Raw genomic sequence first — 7,045 nt, forward strand, 5'->3', positions numbered from 1 at the left:
ATCACAGTGACAATAGTGTAGAAAGCTTCCAGAGAACAAGATGGTTGACCATTTTATCTCCTTGAGCAGATAGGTTAGGTAGAGGTTAAGAGCACATCACACTCTAAGGATCAAATTTAATCCAATGTTTTTTGAAACCTGTACAACACTGGATTCTTCTTTTTCAATCAGTCCCAAACTCCCTACAGCATCCAAATTTTTGACACAAACCTCATCATTTAATGATATGGCAGACACGTTGGGCTCATTAATGATGTTGGCAACAGTTGTCATTTTATTCCCAAGCAACGTGACCTCCTTTGTTTGCATCTTCCTTCAAATCCGCAATAAATACCTTTAACCGCTCCTCAAAAAATTGCAACTGTTCCCTCTGTCGTGCATCACCCACCGGAGAAAATTCCATGACAGGTCTCAAATCAGCCCTAATACTACAATCTGCTTCTCCAGTTGTTTCAAGAACCGGCTTTAATGCTAGAATCCCCTCATGCACAGATGAAAAACTCGTATTTGAAAAACTTGAGGCACGACTATGAGTATCTTCCTTCTTAAAACCCTTGACATCCATGACAGATTTCCTAGATGGATTGACTAGTGCAGCCCTTATCCAGTTACCAAATTGTTGATCTTCAATTTTCAAAGAACACTTACTACTCAGCCAGATAGAGCAGTCTTTGTCATCATGAGAAACCATTCTGCACCAGTAACAGATATTAGGGAGCCTTTCATACTTGAAGGAAATAAAACGATCATCATTAGAGTCAAAAGTAATTATTCTGCCCCGGCACAAAGGTTTAGTTATATCAATAAGCACTTGGATTCGCATAAAGTTCCCACCAACCATGTCAAAGATACCTACGGATTTGTTGACAGTCCCTAATGAATCACCAATTTCCAAAGCAACTTAAGGAGTCAAACAACTAAGAGGGAGATTATGGATTTGAACCTAGAAAGACAACTTCGAAAAATCCACTTTATCCATAGGCAATATCCCATCATATCTTTGCAGCACAACCAAATGTCTATCAAAGGACCATGGCTCACCTATTAAAACCTTTTCTAAATCAGATTCAAGTTCAAAAGTGAAGAGTAGATGATTATCACCCGCATCACGGATACAGAAATCACTACTCGTACGCCATAAAGGTCTAAGAGCTTGTTTGGATGAAGAGAGTTTTGAGTGATATCACTCAGTTTTATGTTTTCATCATCCAAATTGTGTGGGTCCCACCTGTTTTCAAAACATAGCTTTTGTTTGGATTAGTTTTTAGTAACAATTTTCATCACTCAAAAAACTCAAGAAAATGAATGTGAGTGATCAAAACTGAGTTCAGTGGCAAGTCAGTAAATTAGATGAAGTTGTGGGCCCCTTCGCCAGTGCATTGTCACGTCCGATACAGGCTTTGAGTTATTACCATTGTTAGCTCTGTTTCATTTCAGTTCTCCCCAAATGTTTTCTTGAAAATTTTTCCCCTTCTCACTTCCCTCTCTCAGCCTTCACACATTGTCACTGCAATTTATGATTCCAAATAAGGCCATTTTCTAATCAAGAATGGTTTGCATCGGTTTCAAAGTAAGAGGTGGGTTTGTAACTTTTTTATCAAGTTTACTGTACATATTGCACAACCAAGTGAAAATGGGCATATTATTAGGGACTTATTTAGATCTCTATTTGGTAGTTGCTTATTATTGGGTGACTTGCCATGCATCTTTGTGGCCAGCTATTCTAGAACAAGGAATCTACTCAATGGAAAGAATTCTTCAATCTTAGTACACAAAAAATTAGCTTGGTTTTGTCATCACTGCCATTTATGTAATTTTTGTTTTTCCCAAATTGATCAAATGATACAGTATCTACTAAAGTGATTTGGGCACAAAAATTGCTTTTCTTTTCCTACGTTTTCTCAACAACCAAACAAAACCCAGATTTGAAAACAAATGGAAGCCCCAGAATCTTCCACATTTAGAAGGATTTCACACAAAATGGTATAGTTAATAGGAACCCAAAACCACATTAAAAAAACAAAACAAAAATAAGACACCCATTTAGAAAAACAACACAAAAAATGAAGAAAATAAGGCATACCCAGGTTAGCATTCAGCTCAAAAACCAACAAAATGGAGAAGATCTAAGAAAAGAAATGAGGCACTCACAAACAAAAAAAGTGAAGCAACTAAGAGAGAAAACAGAGTAAGGGGCAGGGGCAAAATGGGGGAAATGAGGGAACAGAGCATAAGAGTGGCAACAGAGCATAAGATAAGAAAAAGTCACAAACCTGAAGGAGGAGAAGGAGGCGAGGCGAGGGAGCTTCTGAAATGGTGACAGTACACACTGGCGAGGGAGCTTCAATGCATTTTTATGGGTTCGGGTTTGGGTTTTGGGAGAGGCACTCTATTGAAGGGGTGAAGGGGAAATGAGAAGTGAAGGAAATGGGGAATGGGCACGGGTAGACTAACAGAAGGTACTGACTTGTACTGACTTGGTGATCAGGTGTGGGTCCCACAAAAAGGTTGAAATATTTGAGTTATGTAAAGTGAAAATAGTGTCCAAACGGTGGGGAGTGAAAATTGAGATATTTTGAGTGATGAATGATGAGTGATGAGTGATGAGAAATGAGTGACGAAAACTGAGTGACCATTTTTTTAAACCAAACAAGCTCTAAATGTTTTAGCCACTACGTCAGCACTAACACTCCTCTTTGTAAGAAATTTGGCCGCAAGAACAAACTCCACCCTTTTCTTATTTTTTACCAAGGCCAATTTCTTCCCCTCCTTATCAGACAAGGAGAGTTTTTTCCAACTTATAGTAAGATCATCCATAGTACCCCACGAAAATAAGAGAAGATAATTAAGCAAACCCGAAAAAGAAAGGAACAGACTAAAAATACGAAAGAAAACCAGTCATCTTCAAAAAGATGGAAGGAAACAGAATACTGCATTATAGGGAGTTAGGGGAGACTAACTGCCAAGGCTGAGAACGATTGAACATTTTCTTGAAAAGACTAAACCGGTCATTTTCTTGAACCATTGAACATGAATCAAGCTTACATTGTTCCTCCTATTTCTTTGGCACTAACGTATTTTATTTGTCATCTTTTTTGCATAATAATAAATGAGAAAATTGTGGATGACAAAAATGTGCTACTCTTCTAACTCTCTCTCTTCCTTTTGTATCGTAGTTTGTTTATATAGCAGTTTAGTATTCATATGCTACCTACTTATTAAGTAATCTACTCACATGTTTGTATACTCCTTCACATGTTACCTATGTAAATACCTCACATGCCTTAGTTGTAAATATTCATTGAATTTAATATTCACATGTTATTTTATAAGTAAATAATTACTCACATGTATATATGTGTATATTGTTTGCAAAACCTTTTCAAAAATAAAAATGCCAAGCATTCTATTTCTTCACCAAAAAAATAATGTTTGAAATAAATTAAAATGAGGTACTATCTTTGAACAAGTTTTGTAGGGTGCCTAACACCTTCCTCACATATAACCAAACTTCCGAGTCGAAGATCTTTGGATTGAGACTTTTTGACTTGCCTTAATTAATGAACCCTTAAGATTTGGTATGGTTAATTAGGCAACCTAAAATGAATTGACTTCTAAGTGACCAATCACACCTAATACAAAACCAATGGTTGGTGGCGACTCCTAAAATAAAAATAAGAAAAATGGACTCACATACACACACCCCACCCTAGAATCACAAGCACACAAGAGTCATGTTGTCAATGACTCAATGTGCGACCACACTAAAAACTCCCCAAAAGGAGAGAAAATAAAATTATGAAAATTTTTTTGGGGCGTTCGCAATTCCCACACCCCATGTTAGTGAATTCCACTTATTGAGTTATCTCACCCTCCCCCTAATAGAAATATCAAAAGCAGCCTTGGATTTGAGAATTTTATTATGTATTACATTTTTTAAGGTTGTAATTGATGTATTGTGAGGTAATTAAGGATGTTTCTATTTTTGGATTAAAGCTCTAGCATTTGTAAGGAGTATTTTGTATTACTGGTTTTTTATTACATTTTGTTTAAATTTTCTTGTGGATCGCCTGTTTTGAGTTAATTAATATTTTGGGTTAAATAATTTCGTGAAGGTTATAGAAAATTTCATGGATATGCGAAATAAATAGTTATTTTGTACCTTGGTCAAGTTTGGGGCATTACACAAGTAGCAACCTATGACTTGTTGGATTGTGTGATCCTAGGGCCACTAGGCCGTACTAACTTTAGATCCGTAGACTCCTCATCCGCTTTATTGGCAGCTCCACCGCCAACCTCGACTCTCACTTCCTCTAGCTGGACCAGCTCATCACCACTCTCCTTCTCCCATTTCTTAATCCTTAGAATTCATCCAATTCCCTTATTCATTCATTTGCGATAAGTAAACCATGAACATAGTCACTATGATGAGCCTTATCACCCTTATTGCAAAATAAGTAAGAGACCATGCACACACGCGCGCGCATAGAGTGAGAATTGAGTTTTCTTTTTTGTTTTAATTACATGTATTTTTAAATGAGGTGACAATATGACATATTTGGATATCGATTTAGTGGACTCAAAATGACGTAGTTTAATAGTTTGTGTTTTAAAAATTATTGCGTTTTGGAGTGAATTGACAATAGATAACATTAAGAATGTGAATCAAAACTTTTTAAATGACAAAAATATATATATATATATATATTGCAAATTGTTCTTTCGAATTTCAAAGATGAAACCCAACTTCTTAATGAGAAGTTAAAGGAATACAATGATTGGGTAAAAAAAAAAAAAAAATCAAATCCAGATATTACTAATAAATCATGAGAGAGAAAACCCTTGAAATTATATATATATAAATAGAATATGTACAAGAGAAGAGAAGAGAACCTGAGATTGCGAGGGAGTGTCTTCGGAGAGAGACGACGACATCGTTTCAACCTCTTCCGCCATTTGCGAGTTGCGGGAGGATTTGTTATATATTCAAAAAATCAAAAACTGACTTAGCATTAGCAACATCAGCAATTCAATTGACAATTGACAAGGATTGTTGTAAGCTAAGCTGTGATTCAATGCTTTTCATCAATAAAAAAAGATCGTTGTGAATGTGAAAACACTTCTTTATTTATTATATTATTTATACATTTTTTTTTTTCATTGCGTCGAATTCCGTCTGTTTGCCTATAGGGATATGCCACGTTGGATCACATGTACTAATATCGTTGCGTTGAGGATAAAATTAATTACGAGAAATGCTATGTCTACAACATTTTTACAATAATTTACAACAAATCCTAAGTGCAGGTTGTTACTGATTATTATTGTTGGGCAAAAAAGTAATCTTACTATTAGTTTCAAATTTGAACCAATAATAACTAACCACCTATGATTTGTTGTAAAATGTTGTAAAATTATTGTAAACGTAGCATCTCTCAAATTAAATAAACGCTAGTACCACTCTAGCATTACGCTTGTACGTGGTTTAATCAAAATTCACTTGTAAATAAATTTTTTTATTAATTTACTTAAAAATAGATAATAAAAATAAATAAATATTTTATTTTTAAGTTATATAATGAATGTGTGAGGCTTAAGGTAATATAAAATAAATAAATAAATAAATAAATAATATATATATATATATAATTGAATGGAAGATGGTAAAATACCTAAAAAAGAATATAAAATGGTTTTCAATAATACATTGAATTTTAAGACTCAATTAATCATATATATTTAAATAGATAAACCTTGAATTTAATAATTAGAAACTATCGAAAGCAACAATTGAAAATATATTTAAGTGGAAACCTCAATTCAATAATTAAGAACAATCTAAATTAATAAATATATAAAATTTTGAAATAGAGAGATTAACATGAGAATTTCATTTTTGTCCATGAAAGCATGAGAGAAGACATAATTTTATTTTGAAAAAAAATAGCTATTTTTTTTTTTTTTAAATATCATGATTAGATGGATTAGATGAAGAATTTGAGAAGGATCAGCACCAACAAGTGCAGATGTTAGGCCTTTATCCATTAAGTAGTACTGCTTGATGGATACACCCCACTTGTGAGCTCATGTTTATAAGCTACGGGTGGGAGGCGTCTTTCCCTGGTGTGGGATTGAGCAAATCCGTAAGGGTGGCATTGGCCTCCTAGGCCCATTCCCAAAGCAGACAATACTTTCTAAGGAAGAGATTCGTTCCTCCACAATATTTATCTACTTAGAAATTATAGGAGAAGAAAAATTATATATATACTTTTTAAAAATTATAAATGTTTTCTTTTACGTGTAGTATAATAATAAAATAAGGATTAGATAGACCAAATAAAGAATTTGAATTGTAATTAAATTAAGATATTTATCAACTTAGAAATTATAGAAGAAGAAAAATTATATATATATATATATATTTATAATACATGTTGCTATTTTTTTTTTTAATAATACACGTTGCTATCTTTTTTTATTATATATAAATATTTTCTTTTATGTGTAGTATAGTAATAAAATAAGGATCAGATGGATCAAATAAAGAACTTGAATTGTAATTAAATTAAGATATTTATCAACTTAGAAATTATAGGAAAGAAAATTATATATTTTTTTAAATATCTAAAGAAAAAATTATGCAATATGGTGCAGCCACTTGGCGTAACAATGTTTTCTAAACTCAACTTTTATTATATGGTATATGATGATATGATATAGATATAGATTATCGATCCAAGTACACATTTAAATGAAAAAAAATATTAAAAAATTAATAGTAAATAATTTATATGTAAATAATTTTTTATTAATTTACTTAAAATAAATAATAAAAATAAATGAATATTTTACTTTTAAGTTACATAATGAATGCGTGTTGTGTGAGACTAAGGGTATCATAAAATGCATATATAAAATTGAATGGAAGATAGTAGAAGTACCTAAATATATATATATATATATATATAATGATTTTCAATAATACATTGAACTTTAAGGCTCAATTAATCACATATATTTAAGTGAAACCTCACTTTAATTTTAA

The sequence above is a fragment of the Quercus suber genome, unplaced genomic scaffold (assembly GCF_002906115.3).
Source record: "Quercus suber isolate HL8 unplaced genomic scaffold, Cork oak 2.0 scaffold_589, whole genome shotgun sequence".
Lineage (NCBI taxonomy): Eukaryota > Viridiplantae > Streptophyta > Magnoliopsida > Fagales > Fagaceae > Quercus > Quercus suber.